This window comes from Herpailurus yagouaroundi, unplaced genomic scaffold (genome assembly GCF_014898765.1).
Source record: "Herpailurus yagouaroundi ecotype Mexico unplaced genomic scaffold, PumYag 140, whole genome shotgun sequence".
Lineage (NCBI taxonomy): Eukaryota > Metazoa > Chordata > Mammalia > Carnivora > Felidae > Herpailurus > Herpailurus yagouaroundi.
This window is the reverse complement of record NW_024412395.1, coordinates 67,157,982-67,178,686: the sequence shown is the minus strand read 5'-3', so window position 1 is coordinate 67,178,686 and position 20,705 is coordinate 67,157,982.

The following is a 20,705-nucleotide window of genomic DNA, read 5'->3' as shown; positions in this document are numbered from 1 at the left end:
GCTCTGATCTTTATTATTTCTCTTCTTCTGCTGGGTTTAGGCTGCCTTTGCTGTTCTGCTTCTATTTCCTTTAGGTGTGCTGTTAGATTTTGTATTTGGGATTTTTCTTGTTTCTTGAGATAGGCCTGGATTGCAATGTATTTTCCTCTCAGGACTGCCTTCGCTGCGTCCCAAAGCGTTTGGATTGTTGTATTTTCATTTTCGTTTGTTTCCATATATTTTTTAATTTCTTCTCTAATTGCCTGGTTGACCCACTCATTCGTTAGTAGGGTGTTCTTTAACCTCCATGCTTTTGGAGGTTTTCCAGACTTTTTTCTGTGGTTGATTTCAAGCTTCATAGCATTGTGGTCTGAAAGTATGCATGGTATGATTTCAATTCTTGTAAACTTATGAAGGGCTGTTTTGTGACCCAGTATATGATCTATCTTGGAGAATGTTCCATGTGCACTCGAGAAGAAAGTATATTCTGTTGCTTTGGGATGCAGAGTTCTAAATATATCTGTCAAGTCCATCTGATCCAATGTCTCATTCAGGGCCCTTGTTTCTTTATTGACCGTGCGTCTAGATGATCTATCCATTTCTGTAAGTGGGGTGTTAAAGTCCCCTGCAATGACCACATTCTTATCAATAAGGTTGCTTGTGTTTATGAGTAATTGTTTTATATATTTGGGTGCTCCTGTATTCGGAGCATAGACATTTATAATTGTTAGCTCTTCCTGATGGATAGACCCTGTCACTATTATATAATGTCCTTCTTCATCTCTTGTTACAGCCTTTAATTGAAAGTCTAGTTTGTCTGATATAAGTATGGCTACTCCAGCTTTCTTTTGGCTTCCAGTAGCATGAGAAATAGTTCTCCATCCCCTCACTCTCAATCTAAAGGTGTCCTCAGGTCTAAAATGAGTCTCTTGTAGACAGCAAATAGATGGGTCTTGTTTTTTTATCCATTCTGATACCCTATGTCTTTTGGTTGGCGCATTTAATCCATTTACATTCAGTGTTATTATAGAAAGATATGGGTTTAGAGTCATTGTGATGTCTGTATGTTTTATGCTTGTAGTGATGTCTCTGGTACTTTGTCTCACAGGGTCCCCCTTAGGATCTCTTGTAGGGCTGGTTTAGTGGTGACAAATTCCTTCAGTTTTTGTTTGTTTGGGAAGACCTTTATCTCTCCTTCTTTTCTAAATGACAGACTTGCTGGATAACGGATTCTCGGCTGCATATTTTTTCTGTCTAGCACACTGAAAATCTCGTGCCAATTCTTTCTGGCCTGCCAAGTTTCAAAAGAGAGATCAGTCACGAGTCTTATAGGTCTCCCTTTATATGTGAGGGCACGTTTACCCCTTGCTGCTTTCAGAATTTTCTCTTTATCCTTGTATTTTGCCAGTTTCACTATGATATGTCCTGCAGAAGATCGATTCAAGTTACGTCTGAAGGGAGTTCTCTGTGCCTCTTGGATTTCAATGCCTTTTTCCTTCCCCACTTCAGGGAAGTTCTCAGCTATGATTTCTTCCAGTACCCCTTCAGCACCTTTCCCTCTCTCTTCCTCCTCTGGGATACCAATTATGCGTATATTATTTCTTTTTAGTGTATCACTTAGTTCTCTAATTTTCCCCCTCATACTCCTGGATTTTTTTATCTCTCTTTTTCTCAGCTTCCTCTTTTTCCATAACTTTATCTTCTAGTTCACCTATTGTCTCCTCTGCCTGTTCAATCTGAGCCGTGGTGGTTTCCATTTTGTTATGCATTTCGTTTAAAGCGTTTTTCAGCTCCTCGTGACTGTTCCTTAGTCCCTGGATCTCTGTAGCAAGAGATTCTCTGCTGCCAGCTATACTGTTTTCAAGCCCAGAGATTAATTTTATGAGTATTATTCTAAAATCACTTTCTGTTATATTATTTAAATCCTTTTTGATCAGCTCATTAGCTGTTGTTATTTCCTGGAGATTCTTCTGAAGGGAATTCTTCCGCTTGGTCATTTTGGATAGTCCCTGGCGTGGTGAGGACCTGCAGGGCACTTCCCCTGTGCTGTGGTGTATAACTGGAGTTGGTGGGCGGAGCCGCAGTCAGACCTGATGTCTGCCCCCAGCCCACCGCTGTGTCCACAGTCAGACTGGTGTGTGCCTTCTCTACCCCTCCTAGGGGCGGGATTCACTGTGGGGTGGGGTGGCCTGTCTGGGCTACTTGCACACTGCCAGGCTTGTGATACTGGGGATCTGGCGTCTTAGCTGGGGTGGGTAGGCAAGGTAGGCTTAGTTGCTTCTCCTTAGGTGATCCACTTCAGGAGGGGCCCTGTGGCAGCAGGAGGGAGTCAGATCCACTGCCGGAGGTTTGGCTCCGCAGAAGCGCAGAGTTGGGTGTTTGCGTGGAGCGAGCAAGTTCCCTGGCAGGAACTGGTTCTCTTTGGGATTTTGGCTGGGGGATGGGCGGGGGAGATGGCGCTGGCGAGCGCCTTTGTTCCCCACCAAACTGAGCTCTGTCGTCAGGGGCTCAGCAGCTCTCCTTCCCTTTGTCCTCCAGCCTTCCCGCTTTCTGAGCAGAGCTGTTCACTTATGACCTCCCAGCCGCTAAGTCGCGCTTGCTGTCGGAACACAGTCCGTCAGGCCCCTCCGCTTTTTGCAAGCCAGACTCGGGGGCTCTGCTTGGCCGGCGAGCTGCCCCTCCGCCCCGGCTCCCTCCCGCCAGTCCGTGGAGCGCGCACCACCTCGCTGCCCTTCCTACCCTCTTCCGTGGGCCTCTCGTCTGCGCTTGGCTCCGGCGACTCCGTTCTCTGCTTGGGCTCTTTATCCTGTTCCATTGGTTTTTATATCTGTCCTTATGCCACTACCATACTGTTTTGATTGCTACAGCTTTGTAGTATATTTTAAAATCAGGAGGTATGAGGCCTCCAGCTTTATTCTTCATTTTCCAAATTATTTTGGCTAGTAGGGATCATTTGTGGTTCCGTGTGAATTTTAGGATTGTTTTTTCTTTTCCGGTGAAAAATGTCATTAGAATTTGACAAAAAATTATTGGTTTTTGCAGGAGGACAATAACTGTATCTGCTACTCTATCATTTTGTTGTCACCTCCTAAGTAAATTTTCTATGAAAGTATGTTTAGTATGTTTCAGAAATTTATCCAAAGCATAGAATTGAGTCTTAGAAAACCACCCCTAGTGTAAAATAAGTTCCCTGTAATGTGTCAAGTACATTTGTAAATATAAAACACATATAAGAAACTGTGTGTTACTGTTAATTTAATCCCAAACATCTAAATCTTTATAATCTTATTTGGAAAGAAGTTGTATATGTACAAGAAAGAATTATAGCACACTGCAAGATAATATAAAATGAAGTGTTAATTTGGATATAATTAGGGAATAAATTATATAATATGCACAACAAATACTGTTGAATTAAATTAACTTTGTTTTTTTTTTGAAATTTTTTAATGTTTATTTATTTTTGAGACAGAGAGAGACAGAGCATGAATGGCGGAGGGTCAGAGAGAGAGGGAGACACAGAATCTGAAGCAGGCTCCAGGCTCTGAGTTGTCGGCACAGAGCCCAACGCGGGGCTTGAACTCATGGACCGTGAGATCATGACCTGAGCCGAAGTCAGACGCTTAACCGACTAAGCCACCCAGGCGCCCCTAAATTAACTTTGAATCACCAGTGAAGACTATGTAATAGAAATTGATTTGTACTTCAAATAGCTGAATGGTTTTATGTATAAAAAGGCAGAGCTGAGGTAAAGAAAAAAATTTAAAAGGAAAGGTTTTTGAAAAGATCTGGAAAATTTAAAGAAATCACGACTTAGAATGGAAAGATCAGTAGCCTCTGTGATGAAAACATGAAATCATCCAAGAAGAAAGGAAGCTTACTAATCAAAAAGTGTATTAAGAATATTTATAGAGACCATAAACAGAGTATATATTTACTATATTTGAAATGAAAATAAGACCTTGTTAACCACTGCCCATAATTAATCTTTGTTTTTTTAAAATTTCATTTTTCATCAGTTTTTAAAAACAGAATAATACTGGTTAAATTCAGTACTTTTTCTAAAGGTCTTTGGAGTAGAACTTTTTTTCTCTAATTCTATTTTGACATGTAACATTGAAATTTTGTGATAGAAAAATAATCAATATCTATGGCATATAATTTGTGGATTTAGAAAATATCAGTTTATTGCATGAGAAATTTAAAATAAATTGAAACATTAACTTTTGGCCATGAATTTTTAAACTTGTAAAATTCACAGATCTATATTATCAATGATGCTGTTAAAGATTTCTTGTAAAGGAATTGTGTTTGTACAGCATCACTTGATCACATTTTGGTTACAACCATAGTCACATTAATAGTCACCTTGTGTCCATGTCTGCTGAAACATTTAGAGTACATGAAAACTAGCCTTTAAAATATCCTGAGGTCCAATCACTTTGGCAAAACAAGAGGTGAAGAACAAAGGATTGTACTTCCATTTAGCCACTGTTCCTGATGCCATGTAGCATTGGGAGAGCTGAATCACTTGAATAGACTGCATCATTCTTTGCTCTGAATTTCATTAAGCATCTTATCACAATACACCTTTTTAGTAGATACTTGTGCATTAATTTAGTGCCTAGAGTTTTTATTACCAAATCACTTGATTTTTATGGGCTTGCTTAACTAAATAAAAATATTATTTCCCTCTGACTTTATATGTAGTCTCGCTCAGACTCTACAGTGTAAGAAAGGCTTTGGACATACAAAAGCAAGCAAGCAAACAAACAAACGAACAAAAACCCAGTAAGTTAGAATCCAAAAGATATGATTTCTTACATTTCTAGTATTCATTGACTTTAAGAGTCAGTGGATTACTGCCACCATCCCAGGTCTATAGTATAGACTCTAACTTGAGCAGTTTTTAAAGCACAAGATTTGAAGAAACCTGGTTTCAAAATGAAGGTTACAAGATTGTGTTTGGCTGAAATTCCCTAAGACAGTAGATTTCAATGTGAGGGAATGGGGCTCCTTTCAATATCTCAGGAAACATTTTTCTATTGTCAGTAATATTCAAAGTATCATAACATTTAAACCCAAAATGTCTACATTTGTGGTTAGAACATGAGTTGATACTTTTTTTTAAAAACTTCTTATTTAGGGGCACCTGGGTGGCTCAGTCGGTTAAATGTTCCGATTTGGCTCAGGTCATGATCTCACAGTTTGTGAGTCTGAGCCCTGCATCAGGCTCTGTGCCGAGAGCATGGAGCCTGGACCCCTCTTCGAATTCTGTGTCTCCCTCTCTTTCTGCCCCTCCCCAGGCCCTGCTCACCCTCTCTCTCTCTCTCTCCCCCCCAAAAATAAATAAACATTAAAAAAATTTGAAGATTTTTTATTTAAAAACACCCTACAAGGAGCAAATAAGGAAATGATGCCACAAAGTAATGTTAAGATGATTTTTCTTATGTATTTTATGCAATAGCTAAAGACAATTCATTTCCATTTAAAGAACATTAACTTCTTTGTTAGAATTTAAATATATATAAGTATATAATGTATATTATATTAATAAAATATATTTATGTACTTTTAAAAATATTTTTAGGGGCGCCTGGGTGGCGCAGTCGGTTAAGCGTCCGACTTCAGCCAGGTCACGATCTCGCGGTCTGTGAGTTCGAGCCCCGCGTCAGGCTCTGGGCTGATGGCTCAGAGCCTGGAGCCTGTTTCCGATTCTGTGTCTCCCTCTCTCTCTGCCCCTCCCCCGTTCATGCTCTGTCTCTCTCTGTCCCAAAAATAAATAAAAAACGTTGAAAAAAAAAATTAAAAAAAAAAAAAAAAAAATAAAAATATTTTTACCTTTATAGCCTTAGAAATATTGTAAAATAATCCACTACAATCCTCCCTTTACTGACATTTCACTCCTGCTTTTAAAAATTATTATTCACCTTTTAGAAAATGTTTTTGATGATGAGATTTCTTTTATTTCATTTCCAAATATATAACCTACAGTGTCATTAATCCTTTAATGCTAAATATATGTTAAAATAAAAAAGCAATTATTCTTAAATACAAATTTGCTTTCTTTTCCTACAGAAAGGGTTTTGCTGTTTTTGTTTTTGTTAAATTTATAAACATGATTACAGTAATTTCTTCATACAACAACTTTAGAAATACATATAAAGGACCTAGAAGAACATCAAACAATTCCTGAGACTGATGCAGGACTTCAAATCTTGTAAATTATTTATACAAAGCTGTTGAGTTTAATCATACAGGTGGGAAATTTAGTGGTTTGAAGGTCAGTGGGCAGGGAAAGTCAAAACTATCATGAAATAATGGTATTGAAATATTTTTCAAAGGCCTTAAAATCTTAAAGGAGATGAGTTTCAAATTCAAAGTTATTTAAATATACTATATGAATAAGGTCAAATTTCCATTAATTTAGGAGAGAAGCATCTAATTAATATAGTCGTCAATAACATTAAATTTTATTTTATTTTTCACAGTTTCTTGACACTGACTAATATAATTATTTTGGATATAAACCCTTTTAAATATACCATAATGTATGACTTTAAATATTTTATTTATTCTCCAATATTTGTTGAGTACTTCTTAGATGTTAAACACAATGACTGATAAAATAGTAATGCGCTAATTCTGCCTTGAAGGAACACTGAATCAAGCAGTGGAGATCAGATGTTTATTAAATAACCTCCAGTCAAGATGGAAAATAGTACTGTTAAATGGATTTAGGTAAAATACTATACAAATTAGAGAAAGAACAGGATTGGAATCAGGAAAGTTCTGTGATAGTGGTGATATCTAAGGTAAGCACTGAAGGAGAGAGAAAAGCAATTGGGGATGAAGATCATTTCAGAGAGGACAAGAGAACTGTAGAAACAGAGGCACAAGAAAAGAGAAGGACAAACACACAGGGGGCACAAAGCAATTTACTTTGGATTGAGGATGAGATGCATAAAATGCATTTCAGTGTAAGATACGATTGGGAAAGTTGTCTGGAATTTTATTATAGATAGGGTGGTTCTTCTATTCTGAGACAGAACACTTTGAAGATCGAATAGGGTACTACATTAATTATGCCAGGACAACAGGCATAAACCTAGACTAGCTCAGGCACAACCAGTATGAACATGCTATTTATAGGAGATCTTTAATCCCAGGTGGGTATGTTTGGATTTAGTTGTATAGACAGGGGGACTAAAGGAGGATTCACCATTATAGGGCACTTTAAAATAGAAATTGTACCTAGTGGGAAACCAGCTAAAGCATGGAAAATAATTAGGAGTCTATGGAAGGTAATTAACTCTTTATGAACATACTTCTAATATAGAACACTTATTCCACAGATTTTTTTTTTTAGCTTCAATGTGTAACAATGAAGACAGATGGGCCAAGAATTCAACGAAGTAGAAATATTTGACTAAATAATTTATATCGCAACACACATTTAAAGCACTATCCGGCATATCAAGGGCTATCTGGCATATCACCTTATTTTTGTTGTCAGATGCTGTTTTCAGATGAAGTAATTTCCTGATATTTTAGTTTTAACAATATTTCTTACCTTATATAATTTTTCAAAATTAAGAACATATCAAAATGATGAAGGAATTTATCACTACTTAACTCATTTAGTTTGAAGATTGCTCTTAAAAGATATAATTAATATCAGTGTTCCAGCCTGCTTTCTTGTTTCTATAATGACATGTATTGTGTTTAAGTGATATATGTATGTCCTTCAAAATTCCAAGGCAGTGAAGCTATTGAATTTCACATTTAATCATCTGTTAATCTATATTTGTCTTTTTCAAAGTTTTCTGGGGCTCTGGGCAGGAGAGTGACATAAATTAGTAGATATCTCAAAGCAAAAGAATTTGAACTCCTTTTGAGGTTAGATAGGCTGTTCACCTCATTAAGAGATTGGGTGGCTAATTCTCATTAGGAGGCCTTTGATCTATGATTAAAAGAGTTCATGGAAAAACCTTAGTAGTACAAATGTAATTTAAAACCACAATAAATCTCTTCCTATATTTAAAACTAAGCATGGATGTTACATAACACTGTTAATGCATGAAAGAAGAAATATAAACTACCTAAACAACAATGAACTGTATCTTTCACCAAAGGGGATTAATTTTGCCATTTTATACATTCTGAAAATTTAATGCAATTATTGACTTTTTCCAAAAGAAATAGCAATAAAGCAATTCTGAGGCTAAATAACTGTAAATTATATACAAGCAAAAGTATATTAAAAGTAATTGTAAGCCAATCTTACAATTTCTTATTCATTTGTGCAAACATGTACAAAATTACTTGGTATTTTGGCGGTGAGAGTGGACATCCTTTTCTTGTTCCTGATCTTAGGGGAAAAACTCTCAAGTTTTCATCATTGAGTTTGATGTTAGCATGAGTTTTTCATATATGGCCTTTATTACAGTCCCTCTAAATCTACTTTGTTGAGGGTTTATTTTTTTAATTATAAATGAATGTTATACCTTGTTAAATGTTTTTTTCTGCATCTATTTAAATAATTATATGCTTTTTATCCTTTCTCTTGTTAATGTGATGTATCTATCACATTGATTGATTTGTAAATATTGAACCACATTTGCAAACCAGGTATAAATCCCACTTGATCTTGATGAATTATTTTTTTAATGTATTGTTGGGTTTGATTTGGTAACATTAGGTTGAGGATATCTACATCAATGTTCATCAGAGATATTGGCCTGTATTTCTGGTTGTTTGTTTTGTTTTGTTTTTGGAAATGTCTTTATCTGGTTTGGGTACTGGGGTAATGCTGGCCTCATAGAATGAATTTAGAAGCTTTCCTTCCTCTTCTAATTTTTAAAATAGTTTGAGAAGAATAGGTATTAACTCTTTAGATTTTTTTGTAGAATTCACCTGTGAAGCTGTCTGGTCTCCTGGACTTTTATTTGTTGAGAGTTTTTGATTACTGACTCAATTTTATTGTTGGTAATCAGTGTGTACAAATTTTCTATTTCTTCTTTATTCAGTTTGGAGAGGTCATATATTTCTTCTCCATTTTATCCATTTTTTCTAGGTTGTCCAATTTGCTTGCATACAATTTGTCATAATATTCTCTTGTAACCCTTTGAATTTTTGTAGTGGCAGTTGCTATTCCTCTTTCATTTCTGATTTTATCATTTTTATGAAAACATAAAAAATATGTTTATCATCTTTATAATCATGAGCAGGGGAAGGGCAGAGAGAGGAGACATGGGGCTTGAGCAGACCTTGACATGGGGCTTGAGCTCACAAACCATGAGATCATGACCTGAGATGACATCAAGAGTTCGACGCTCAATGAACTGAGCCACCCATACACCCTGATTTTGCTTATTTGAGTCCTCTCTTATTTTTTTCTTGTTTTTTTTTTTTTTGATAAGTCTAACTAAAGGTTTATCAATTTTATTGATTTTCTTTTTGTTTTAATTTTTGAGTCCTCTCATTTTTTTTCTTGTTTTTTTTTGGTAAGTCTAACTAAAAGTTTATCAATTTTATTGATCTTTTCAATTTTTTTAACATTTATTTATTTTGAGAGAGAGAAAGATAGAGAGAGAGCAGGGGAGGGGCAGAGATAAAGGGAGATAGAATAGGGCTTGAAACCACAAACCCTGAGATCATGACCTGAGCTGAATGAAATCAAGAGTCAGACGCTTAACTGACTAAGCTACCGGTGCCCTGCAATTTTTATTGATGTTTTCAAAGAACCAGCTTCTGGTTTTATTGATCTGTTTAACTGGATTTTTAGTTTCTATTTATTTCTGCTCTAATCTTTATTATTTTTTTTTCTTCTGCTGGCTTTAGGTTTTGTTTGTCCTTTTTCTAGCCACTTTAGGTATAAGATTAGTTTGTTTGAGATTTTTCTTGCTTCTTGATATAGGCCTATATTGCTATAAACTTCCCTCTTAGAACAGCTATTCCTGCATGTTCCAAGATTTTGGACAGCTTTTCTCTCCTTTGTATTTTCATTTTCATTTGTCTCCCTGTATTTTTTATTTCCTCTTTGATTTCTTGGTTGGCCCACTCACTGTTTAGTGGCATGTTATTTAACTTCCATATATTTGTGGTTTTCACAGATTTTTTTCTTGTGGTTGATAGCTAGTCTCATAGTGTTGCGGTCGGAAAATATGCATAGTATGATTTTGATCATTTTGAATTTGTTGAGACTTGCTTTGTGGCCTAATATGTGATCTATTCTGGAGAATGTTCCATGTGCACTTGAAAAGAATATGTGTTCTGCTGTTTTAGGATGGAATGTTCTGAATCTATCTGTTAATACATCTTGTCCAATGTGTCATTTAAAGCCACTGTTCCTTGTTGATTTTCTGTTTGGATAATCTGTCTATTGATATAGTGGGGTGTTGAAGTCCCCTACTATTATTGTATTACTATCAATTACTTCCTATCTGCTTGCTGTTATCTGCTTTCTGTATTTGGGTGTTCTCATGTTGCATACATAAATATTTATAATTGTTATATCTTCATGTTGGATTATTCCTTTTATGATTATATATAGTGTCCTCATTTGTCTCTTGTTAAAGTCTATTTTAAAATCTATTTTGGGGGTGTTTGGGTGGCTCAGTCAGTTGAGCGTCCGACTTCTGCTCAGGTCATGATCTCACACTCTGTGAGTTTGAGCCCCGCGTCAGGCTCTGACAGCTCAGAGCCTGGAGCCCACTTCAGATTGTGTCTCCCCGTCTCTCCGCCCCTCCCTTACTCATGCTCTGTCTCTCTCTGTCTCAAAAATAAAAACATTTTAAAAAATTAAAAAAAATAAAATCTATTTTGCCTGATATAAGTATTGCTACCTGGCTTTCTTACACTTTGATTTGCATGGTAAGTGATTTTTCCATCTCTTCAATCTGTATGTATCTTTAGGTCTGAAATGAGTCTCTTGTGGGCAGCATATAGATGGGTCTTACTTTTTTATCTATTCTGTCACCCTATGTCTTTTGGAATGTTTAATCCATTTATATTAAAAGTAATTATTGACAGGTATGGACTTATTACCATTTTGTTACTTATTTTATGGTTGTTTTAATAGTTATTCTCTGTTCCTTTCTTCTCTTGCTCTTTTCTCTCATGGTTTGCTGGCTTTCTTTAATGATATACTTGAATCCTTTCTAATATTTTGCATATCTGCTACTGGTGTTTGATTTGTGGTTACCATTAAGTTTATATATAACATCTTATGCATATAGCAGTCTATATTAAGTAGATGGTCACTTAAGTCTCAACCCCTTTGTTATCAGAATTCTAACATTATTTAATATTATTTTTATTGAAAAATTACATGATAAAAAATGCACATGGTATGAAAACAAAAGAGCATAAAGTGAAAAAGCAAGTCTTCTGAAGCTTATTCCCCAAAGGCTACCAATGGGCACAGATTATTTTTTTGCTTATTATTCCAGAGATGTTTTGCTCATAATCATATGCCTTTCTATAAACTCAAGTAGGAACACAGTGTAAACCACCTTTATTTTTTACTTAATTTTGGTGATGGTTAATCTCAGTACAAATAAATATATTTGCCTTAGTCCTGACATAATTTAAATAGCATCAGATTATCTGTTTTAAAAGTTTTGAGAGGCCTAAGCTATGAAATAATTGATCTTAGTGACTTTTATGGATGTAGCACTTTAATGTATTTTTTTTTTCTCCATACAATTGTTCAATTTAAGAATTCTCTCTTCTGGGGTCAAATTTGGTCATTTGTGTTTTCCTATAATGAGTTAATTTTTCTAAAATTTCAAATATTTTTACTAATAATTGTATAATTTTATTATTTTGGTAATTTTCTTATTCACAATTTGAATTGTGTATGTGTGATTTCCACCTTTGTTTCTTGATTGTGATAGATGGTATTTTGTCTATTTCCTCCAATAAAAAGTAATTAATGATATATGTATCACTATAAGCATATAAGCATACAATTTTTGCTTTTAGCTTATTTCTTTTTGTAGTTTTCTCTAATGTCTGAATAGAATATTTACTATATTTTTATTCTTCTTGATTCTAAATTATATAGATTAATACCATGAATTTTCCTTTGAACATTCCTACTGTGGCCATATCCCACAGAGTTTGAATTATAATTTTTTAAGACTTCACATACTATAATAATCTGTACTTAATATTATAAATTATTTTCTGAAATACTGTGCTTTGAAGATTTATTCATCTTGATATATAGATAGTTCTAGTTAGACATTTTTACTGCTTTATCATATTCTATTATATGATTACACAATTTTACATTCATATTCTGAAAGACCTTTAAGTTGTTTCCAATGTGCCAGATTTTTAAACAAGCTGATATAAGTATTCCTGTACATGTTTCCTTGTAAATATGCTGTAGAGTATCTTTAAAGCAAGAGTTTTCATGTTTGAGTGCACATAGGAGTCATCTGTGGATATTGTACAAAATATTAATTTCTGTGTTCACCTTATATAAAATAAATACAAGTCTCCTCTTGGGCACAGGCACTGGCATTTTAAAAAAGCATTCAAATGATTATAATGCACAACTAGGATTGGAACTATTGTTTTTTAGGATATAGGTGAAATTAGAAATCAGGGATGATATTTATTTACTGTTTTAAATAATAGAGATTTTACCATATGTTATAAATGTTTTTGGATATTTACCCTCTACACTGCTGCTGTTTGATTTCCAATTTTTCCCATTAATTGACTATTTTTGTCATACAAAATTATTTTCAATTCTCTAGTCCTTCTTCACTCAAATAAGGGAGCTATATTTATTGAAATGGTATTTAATTTGTGCATAAAACTTAAGGAGAATTCACATGAAACATTGCCAGTAAATCTGAGACTTCATTTGCAGTTTAACTCAATTCTACACATAACTCAATTCAGCAGTGTGGATAGCTGGTATAAACCACTTTGGTTGTTTCCAGGTCTTCCTCTATATCCTGATTTCCTGGAACTATTATGACTCCTCTAAGCTTTGTATTTGTAGTCCTCCAATAGTTTTATTAGCTTCTAATTTCCTATTTCAATCCCTTCCTGTTTGAAACACTTGGAGTAGTTTTCATTTTCCTGATAAAATCATAATGACTACAAACTACAATATATTTATTTACAAAACCTCCAGATGTTATTTCAATAAAGGCATTTATTTTTGTTCATCTTTAAGTACTTCTAAAGATGAACTTTCTGATGTTAAATGTATAAATTACACTACATGATCATATTCCATATGTTTAGAAAATATTTCAAGAATTATTACAATTTATATTTGCCATAACATAACAGAGTTGTTCATAGTGCAATTCTAGAAAGCACAAACCTGTCTAGAATTTAGACTGTCCATTAGTTTGAATTTTTTACACATAATGGAGCAATTGGTTTTGAGTTTCAGATATAAATGATTCATAAATAAAATGTTAAATTTATAAAATAATAGTATTACACCAATGAACATACATATATTTGAGCACTTAAAAAAATTGTGGTTTACTGGATGCTTAAATCCTGGAAACTAGTAATAGTGGTTACTAACTTCATGAAGATGAAATTTGTATTTTTATTTTCCTGAATGTTTATTGGCTAAGAAGAGGATAGAGAAATAATATCTTTCGTTTGTTTGTAATCCATTCCCTATTCCTCAAATCCTCATCTCTTATTTCCAGGTAACCAGTCATCATTGAATAAGATTAGGTCAATCTGGATGATAATGTGTGGTGTGTTTTTTTTCTCCAGCTAAATTTCAAGAGCTATAGTTCCTTTACTATTAAATAGAAAATAACTGAAAGAATAATTTGTAAGGTATTTATCATTTTAAAAACTCTATTTAAAGCTATTCGTGCTCGTAATTTATAATAAATTTGTGTAAGAAGAAAACTGTAGAAGAGCAAGATAACTTGAAAACTCCATCTTAAGAGAATTTAGTAGGAAATGTTGCTTCACTAAAGAAACTGTTAGCCAGCTTACACAGGGAGTTTTTCCTCTATAGTTTTTTTTTTTTTTTTTTACAAAAAGTAGAGATACTTATCAAGTGGTTCTGATAAGTGAATATTATTTGAGGCACTGTATTGTATTTTATCAGTTTAGGAAAAGGGAATAAATTGTGGGAGTCACAGTTTGCAATAATATGCTGTTTGTTGTAAAAAGAATGAATCATTAATCTCTTCAGTAGGCATTATTCAATGACCATTTCTTTTTGAATAGTAGTGGTGTGGTATTCTCAATATTTCCAACTTTTTTCCTTTACATATATGTCTAAATAATTTTGTCTCCGATAGTTAAATTTCTATTGGAAAAACCAACAATCTTCACATTTCTCCCCCTTTTCATTTAACTTGCATTTGAAGAGTTAGTAAGGCAATTCTACTTCTGTGAAAAATCACACACTTATCAATTTTTTTAAATTATGAATAGAGAACTGGTAAGGCTTCTCCTATAGGCCAGTTTGTTGCATAGTACACCCAGGGTTGGAAAAACAACCTTAATGAAAATGGAAATAATGGGAAAAGATTATGTAAAACAAACAGGGTCTTAACGCCACTCCACACAGCTTTAACATAGCTGAGGATGTTCCCAATGACTCTAGCACTGGAGTTGGTTTGTTGTAACATTGGACAAAAGGTGGGTACAAGGAACAATCACCACAGGGTTTCTTCCTCTTTTAATCTGATATTAGGCACTGATCTACAATGTGCTGAAATAACACTGAGATGAAGAATAAGGATCAAATGTATTATGGGTGAGGATTTAGGAGAATTGGAGAGCCAGGACACCACTGGCTTTTGCTGTAAATGAAATGAGGAAATGGAAGAGGGAAAAAAGTCCCAACTGGAAAAGTAAAATCCCACATGGGGGAAAAATGTTCCTATGGCCATATGGAAAGGGGCAAATATCAAATACAATTTAGAATAGGCTCTTGTACTTTCTGTTCTTGTAAAATTGAAATATACTGCAGTCATTAGGTTGTCAGTAAGCTATAATGGGGTTAGGGAATTTTAATGCAATACATGAGCTCAATTGAAAACAGAAGTGTCAATTTGACTTTAATTTATGAATATTAAGGAAAGATTCATCTGTAATGGAAGATTAGTGTAAACTTAGTTTTTAAGTTGATATACATATTCAACCTCTGTCAAATTGGACTAGTGTACCCAATTCTCTTCTTCTGAAGAATTAAATATCACAGTTTCTGAAGTGATTGAAAGAAACGGCAGCAATTGTATTTTTCACTCCTAAACCTGAGAGTTATTTTGATCCTACATTTTATTAACTGAAATATTATTCTCTTTAATATTATTTTCTTTGGAAATTCATTTCCATAGTTTCTATTCAGCTACAAAGTCTTTAATGTTTCCATTCAGCTCCAAATTCCCTTAATGTAAGAGCCAAATAGCAAGGCGGTGCTTTTCTGTTATACATTCACTTGTTCAATAAACATTTATTGGGCATTATTTACCAGGAACTTATTAAGGTTCTAGAGATTCAAAGAAAAATAATAATATACGGTCACATATGTAGGGGGATTGGATGGTGGTGGGGAAAGTGGATTGATTAGAGATGAACACATACTTTGAATATAATATGGTAAATCCAATGATAAAAATAGTGGTTGGTCTCTAAAAGCATAGGTGAAGAGCACCCAACCTAGTTTTGAGTAGTGTGAAGTGAGTCAGTTTTTGTAAGTATAATTTGATTCTTAACAGGTGAATGAATAGTATTGTTTAAACTCTTCAATAGGCAAAATGATAAGGGCTATTCTAGGCAAAAAAGAACTTGAGTAAAGTAAAGGCTTTGAAAAATGCCACAGTGTTTGTGAGGGAACTGTACCGCTGTTCAGCACTGCTAGCGGACAAATATGAAGAGAGAAAATGATGATAAAGTAGATCATCGAGTTAAGTGGGGGCTTTATCTTGCAGAGCTTCACACGCAAGGTTAAAGCTATTGGTTTTTATTCTGTAGCCAGAAAAAACGTTTTAAACAAGGTCATGACAGGCTTAGACTGGTATGTTAGGTAGGTCATTCTCAGAACTGTGTGGAAGACAGAACTTACAAGAAATATTACAGCAGAAGAGATCAGTAAGGAGGCGTAAGAGCAATCCATGAAAGAGGTAATAAAATTCTGAACGAAAGTAGAAATGATGGAGATAGAGAATCATGTGTGTGAGTCAGGAATCCCTCAGTTCCAAGTCAAAGGGAACCCAACCTAAAATGCCACAAGCAAAATGGAATGAAAAGCTCAAGTGTAAGCACAAATTGATAAGAGGCACTAATGATGTCACCATTATGCACTGTCTTGGTTCTATATCCCAGCCATGCCTCCCCCATCTTAGCTCTATTTTCAGGAATTTTTTCTCACATGGTGACAAAGTAGCAATAACCACTCCAGTCTCACAGCCTCATAATTTCAAACCTAGATGAAACAAGAGCTTCTTTTGCACATCTAAATTTCACAAAAATCTTGAGATTTTCTTTGATTACATGAGCAAAAATCACATGTGCAACCCCAAGCAAATCACAGCAGCCCTACTGTGTACAATGGATAAAGGAAAGAGAGTCAAGGAGGACCCAAATTTTCTATCACAAAAGATTTACAAAGAATACCAAAAAAGAAGTATGTGGGAATGAAGAGTTCAAAGTAAGATATCTCAATGAACATCCTAGGAAAGTTTGGATACATTAAGATGGACTGAGATCTTTCTTCTAAACAAATTAAAATGTTGTCATTACTACTGATTCTTTTCCTAGCAAAAAAAAGACATGTTAATAAATGGAAATTGAAAATTGGAAATAAAAGTCTGAATCTTAGAGATCTAGATTGGAACTATAAATCTGAGTATTATCAAAATTATATGATAATTAAACTCGCATGTAATCACCCAGGAAGGTGTGGAGAATGAAAAGCATGGTATATTGAAGACTAAATGCTGGTTTATAATAATAATAATTGTACATCACTATATTCCTGGTTCTCCTCCTACCCTATTTATTTCCTATAATTACCCTGTGGTTCCATATTCAGTGTAAAGAAACCTAGGTGCAAAAGATTAAAAACATTGCATAATTTTAGACAATTTGTAAATACAACTTCCAAAATTCAAACACAAGTCATCTGAAGCTACAAGTTTCTGTTATACCCACTCTAACTACCATCTGTCCAAATACCTTTGTCACATGGCCAAAACTATTGATTCAACACTTTGTTTGCATACCAGTGAAACCACTAACACTAAGACATTGATCTTCCTGTGTTAATAATCTTTTCTGGCTACAGGATCATTCACATCAGTAATTCAATATATTTTGCTGGTTTCCAAATCCATTTTTTTTTGTTCTCTTTTTGCCCAGGTAAATATTTATAGAAATACTAGACTTAAATTGTTAAATTATCGGAGGAGGGGAAACAGTCTCAGTTCATCTTATTTGTCAGAAGTCATTAAGACACTGAATCACCAATTCAAATCATTAAGTAGAAAGTTGGGCATATATTAACACAGTAGTCAAACTGTGAAGAATTTTTGATTACTTGATTCAATATCTTTTTCAATAAAATGAAAGTGAGTCAATGGTATCACCTCCCTTAACATTAGTAGAAGCTTCCAGTGGTACTTAAGCAGACATAACTATTCATTCAACAATGTCACTGCCAATTCTATCTATGAATGATGAATTAATAAAATATGAGGGTAGCCATCCACAGGTGTAGAACCCCAAAACTGTTAAAAATAACTTTATGAATGCATTTACCTTTTTCTAATTTTCTAACAAAAGTGTTGTCATCTAAATAAAGTTTTGAAACTCTCACCATTTCTCAATTCTTTGGCTTTTAGGAAACAGTAGAGTTACAAATGCATCGTATTTTCCAGCATTTGTTTCCTCAGTGTTCGTGACAAAACAAAAAAAAATAAACTATGACCATATACATACAGTGGTAATTTAACTTTTTTTTTCTCTCTTAAGGTGCACAAAAGTTGCATACGACATATTCACTGATTTACAATCACCGAATGCAAACTGACTGTAGTCGATTTTAACCAAAGCAAATGTCTTTTCATTTCGGCAATTGAAAACGTGTCGTTTTTTCTTTTCTGCTTTACGTTTCCATCAAAGGCACACTTTCACTCTCCTTGAGACTACTCTATCATTTGTACTTAGTTATGTTAGGAGACAAATCATGTACTTTATCTTCACATGAATTTCCTCACAAAAACTAGTATTGCTTCAAGTGTGGCTGGAACATTCTCTCCATCTCTTTGTATGCTTTTGTTTTCCTACATGAAATTTATGGCTTGAGAGTAAATTTCTTCTTACTTGGCTTGTTTCATACCATACATCACTCATTTCTCATAATTAATAAAATTTACCCTTTGGGATTTTTTCTGTTGTCACTTCAGCATATTTTCATAAGCCACAAGCAATTATACTAAAGGCCATAAGAAAATAACAAAATATTAGCTACCTAAATGGGGAAGAACAAACAAACAGAAATCTCTTTCCCTCTATAACTTCAGAAAAACTTCACTGTATTTAACCTTGTCCAGAGAAATGAAATCCGGAACTATGTTCGTCGTAATAAGCCAAGACAATGCAAAAGACAGGAAGCTCCTTGAATGCATGTTTCCTTTCTAAGATTTTTTACCAAATAATACAGTATTCTTGCAAACTTCTCATAGTAGAGCGAAGAATTTCTGTTTCACTTCCTTTATAGGTGACAAAAATAATTTTCAGACTCCCGGTGACTGATTACTTTATAAACTCTCTTATGAATTACATGTTTAAGCAATTTTTCCTATATGACATGAGTCCTTCAATGTTTTGTTGAATCAAATTTCTTTAATCAAATGTATCTGGGAGATGTGGTACACAGTTGAAAATTCACAGTGCAAATTAGTACTCTAAGAACTCTGAGCTTTTGATTCATATTCAGAATATCATCACTTAAATGCTTTTTAGACAGGAATTCTCAGTTTTAATAATGTCATTTTTCTTAACATCTCCCTAAATTTCACTGTAGTTGATAGAATTCTCTAACAACTCAGATGAATGAGGCCCTTTTATAATCTCCTTCAGAAGGTGGAAGGGACCCATGTATATGATGAGATATTATTCCTGTGATTATGTTATGTTATTTGGCATGGTAGATTTTAAGAAAGGGAGATTATACTCCCTGGGCCAGACCTAATCAGTATAGTACTTAAAAAGGATAGGCTTTTCCTGCTGAAAGGGATTTGAAGGAGTAAACTAGTGTAGAAGGATTCCACAGGTGGGAGATTCTGTACACTTGGCTTCAAAGATAAAGGAGGTCAAGTGGCAAAGAATGAAAATGCCCTCTAGTCGAGAACAATCCGTAGCTAGCAGTGAGCCAAAAATGGGGCCTTAATTTTACAACCCCAAGAAAAGTTGTTCTGCCAACAACACATATGAAATTGGAAGTACGTTGTCCCCAGCGACTCCAGCGAAGATCTCATTAGAAATCCCTGGTTTCAGGGGTGCCTGGATGGCTCAGTTGGTTAAGCATCTAACCTTGGCTCAAGTCATGCTCTCACAGCTCATGGGTTTGAGCCCCGCGTCAGGCGCTGTGCTGACAGCTCAGAGCCTGGAGCCTGCTTTGGATTCTGTGTCTCCCTCTCTCTCTGTTCCCTCCCTCTCCCTCCACCTTTCTCTCTCTCAAAAACAAACATTAAAAAAATGTTTTAAATCCCTGATTTCAGCTTCATGATACCTAGTTTCCAGCCACACTGTGCTAGACTTCTGACCCACAGAAATGTGAGCAAACAAACTGGCGTTAAGTTGCTAAATTTGTGCTAATTTTTTAGACAGCAATAGGTAACTAGAGTACTCACATCCCAAGTCACCAATTCCTGTTAATTCTGTTTGCTATTTATTAAATTTGTCTATTTCTTTCTAGCTCATCCATCACCATTCCACTTTGAATCACCACCTTCTCTCACCTACACTCCTCACTGCCCTGCAGATATATCCTCTGAACTATCCATTCTTTACACAGAAACTAGAATATTCTTTGTAAGACACAATTCTATTATTATCCTCCCTTGCCTGTTATAAAACCTACAATGACTTTTCATTTCTCTAGGAATAAAATTTTTTTAATTGTACCCTTAAGTAAGATATCCCAATGAACATTCTAGGAAACTTGGGATGTTGTTGATAAGATGGACTTAACAACTTTATTAACTTGAATACGTCCTTAACCGAAACTCTGCCCACCTATCCATTCTAATTTCATGACATTTTTTCCTTTCTATTTGCCAGTCACATTGGTAATTTTTCAGTCCTAGAACCATATTCCTTTCCTCCTGTTCCCTTTCATGGAGCATTCTGTTCTCTCCTTTGACCCCCATTTCTCCCAGCTAATGCTGAGATGTTAATCAGGTGGGACACTCTAAAATTAGGTCCTCTGGAAAACTTTTCTTACTCCACAGGTCTAGTCCATCTTTTATATAAGGCACACATAGCATAACAAAGCTTACTCTTCCCCCATAGCATTTAATAAAGTCATTTACATGGCATTTTCTAAAAAGTAACATCTATAAGCATTCTTCAGTATTACTGCTACTCAAAACATACTGTCTTAGTTGATCCACATGTGAAATAGTAAATTCAGAATCTCCAGAGTATTTCACCTGTCTCTTTTCTTCAATCTCTCTTTCATATATTGCCAAAATAATCTTGTTAAT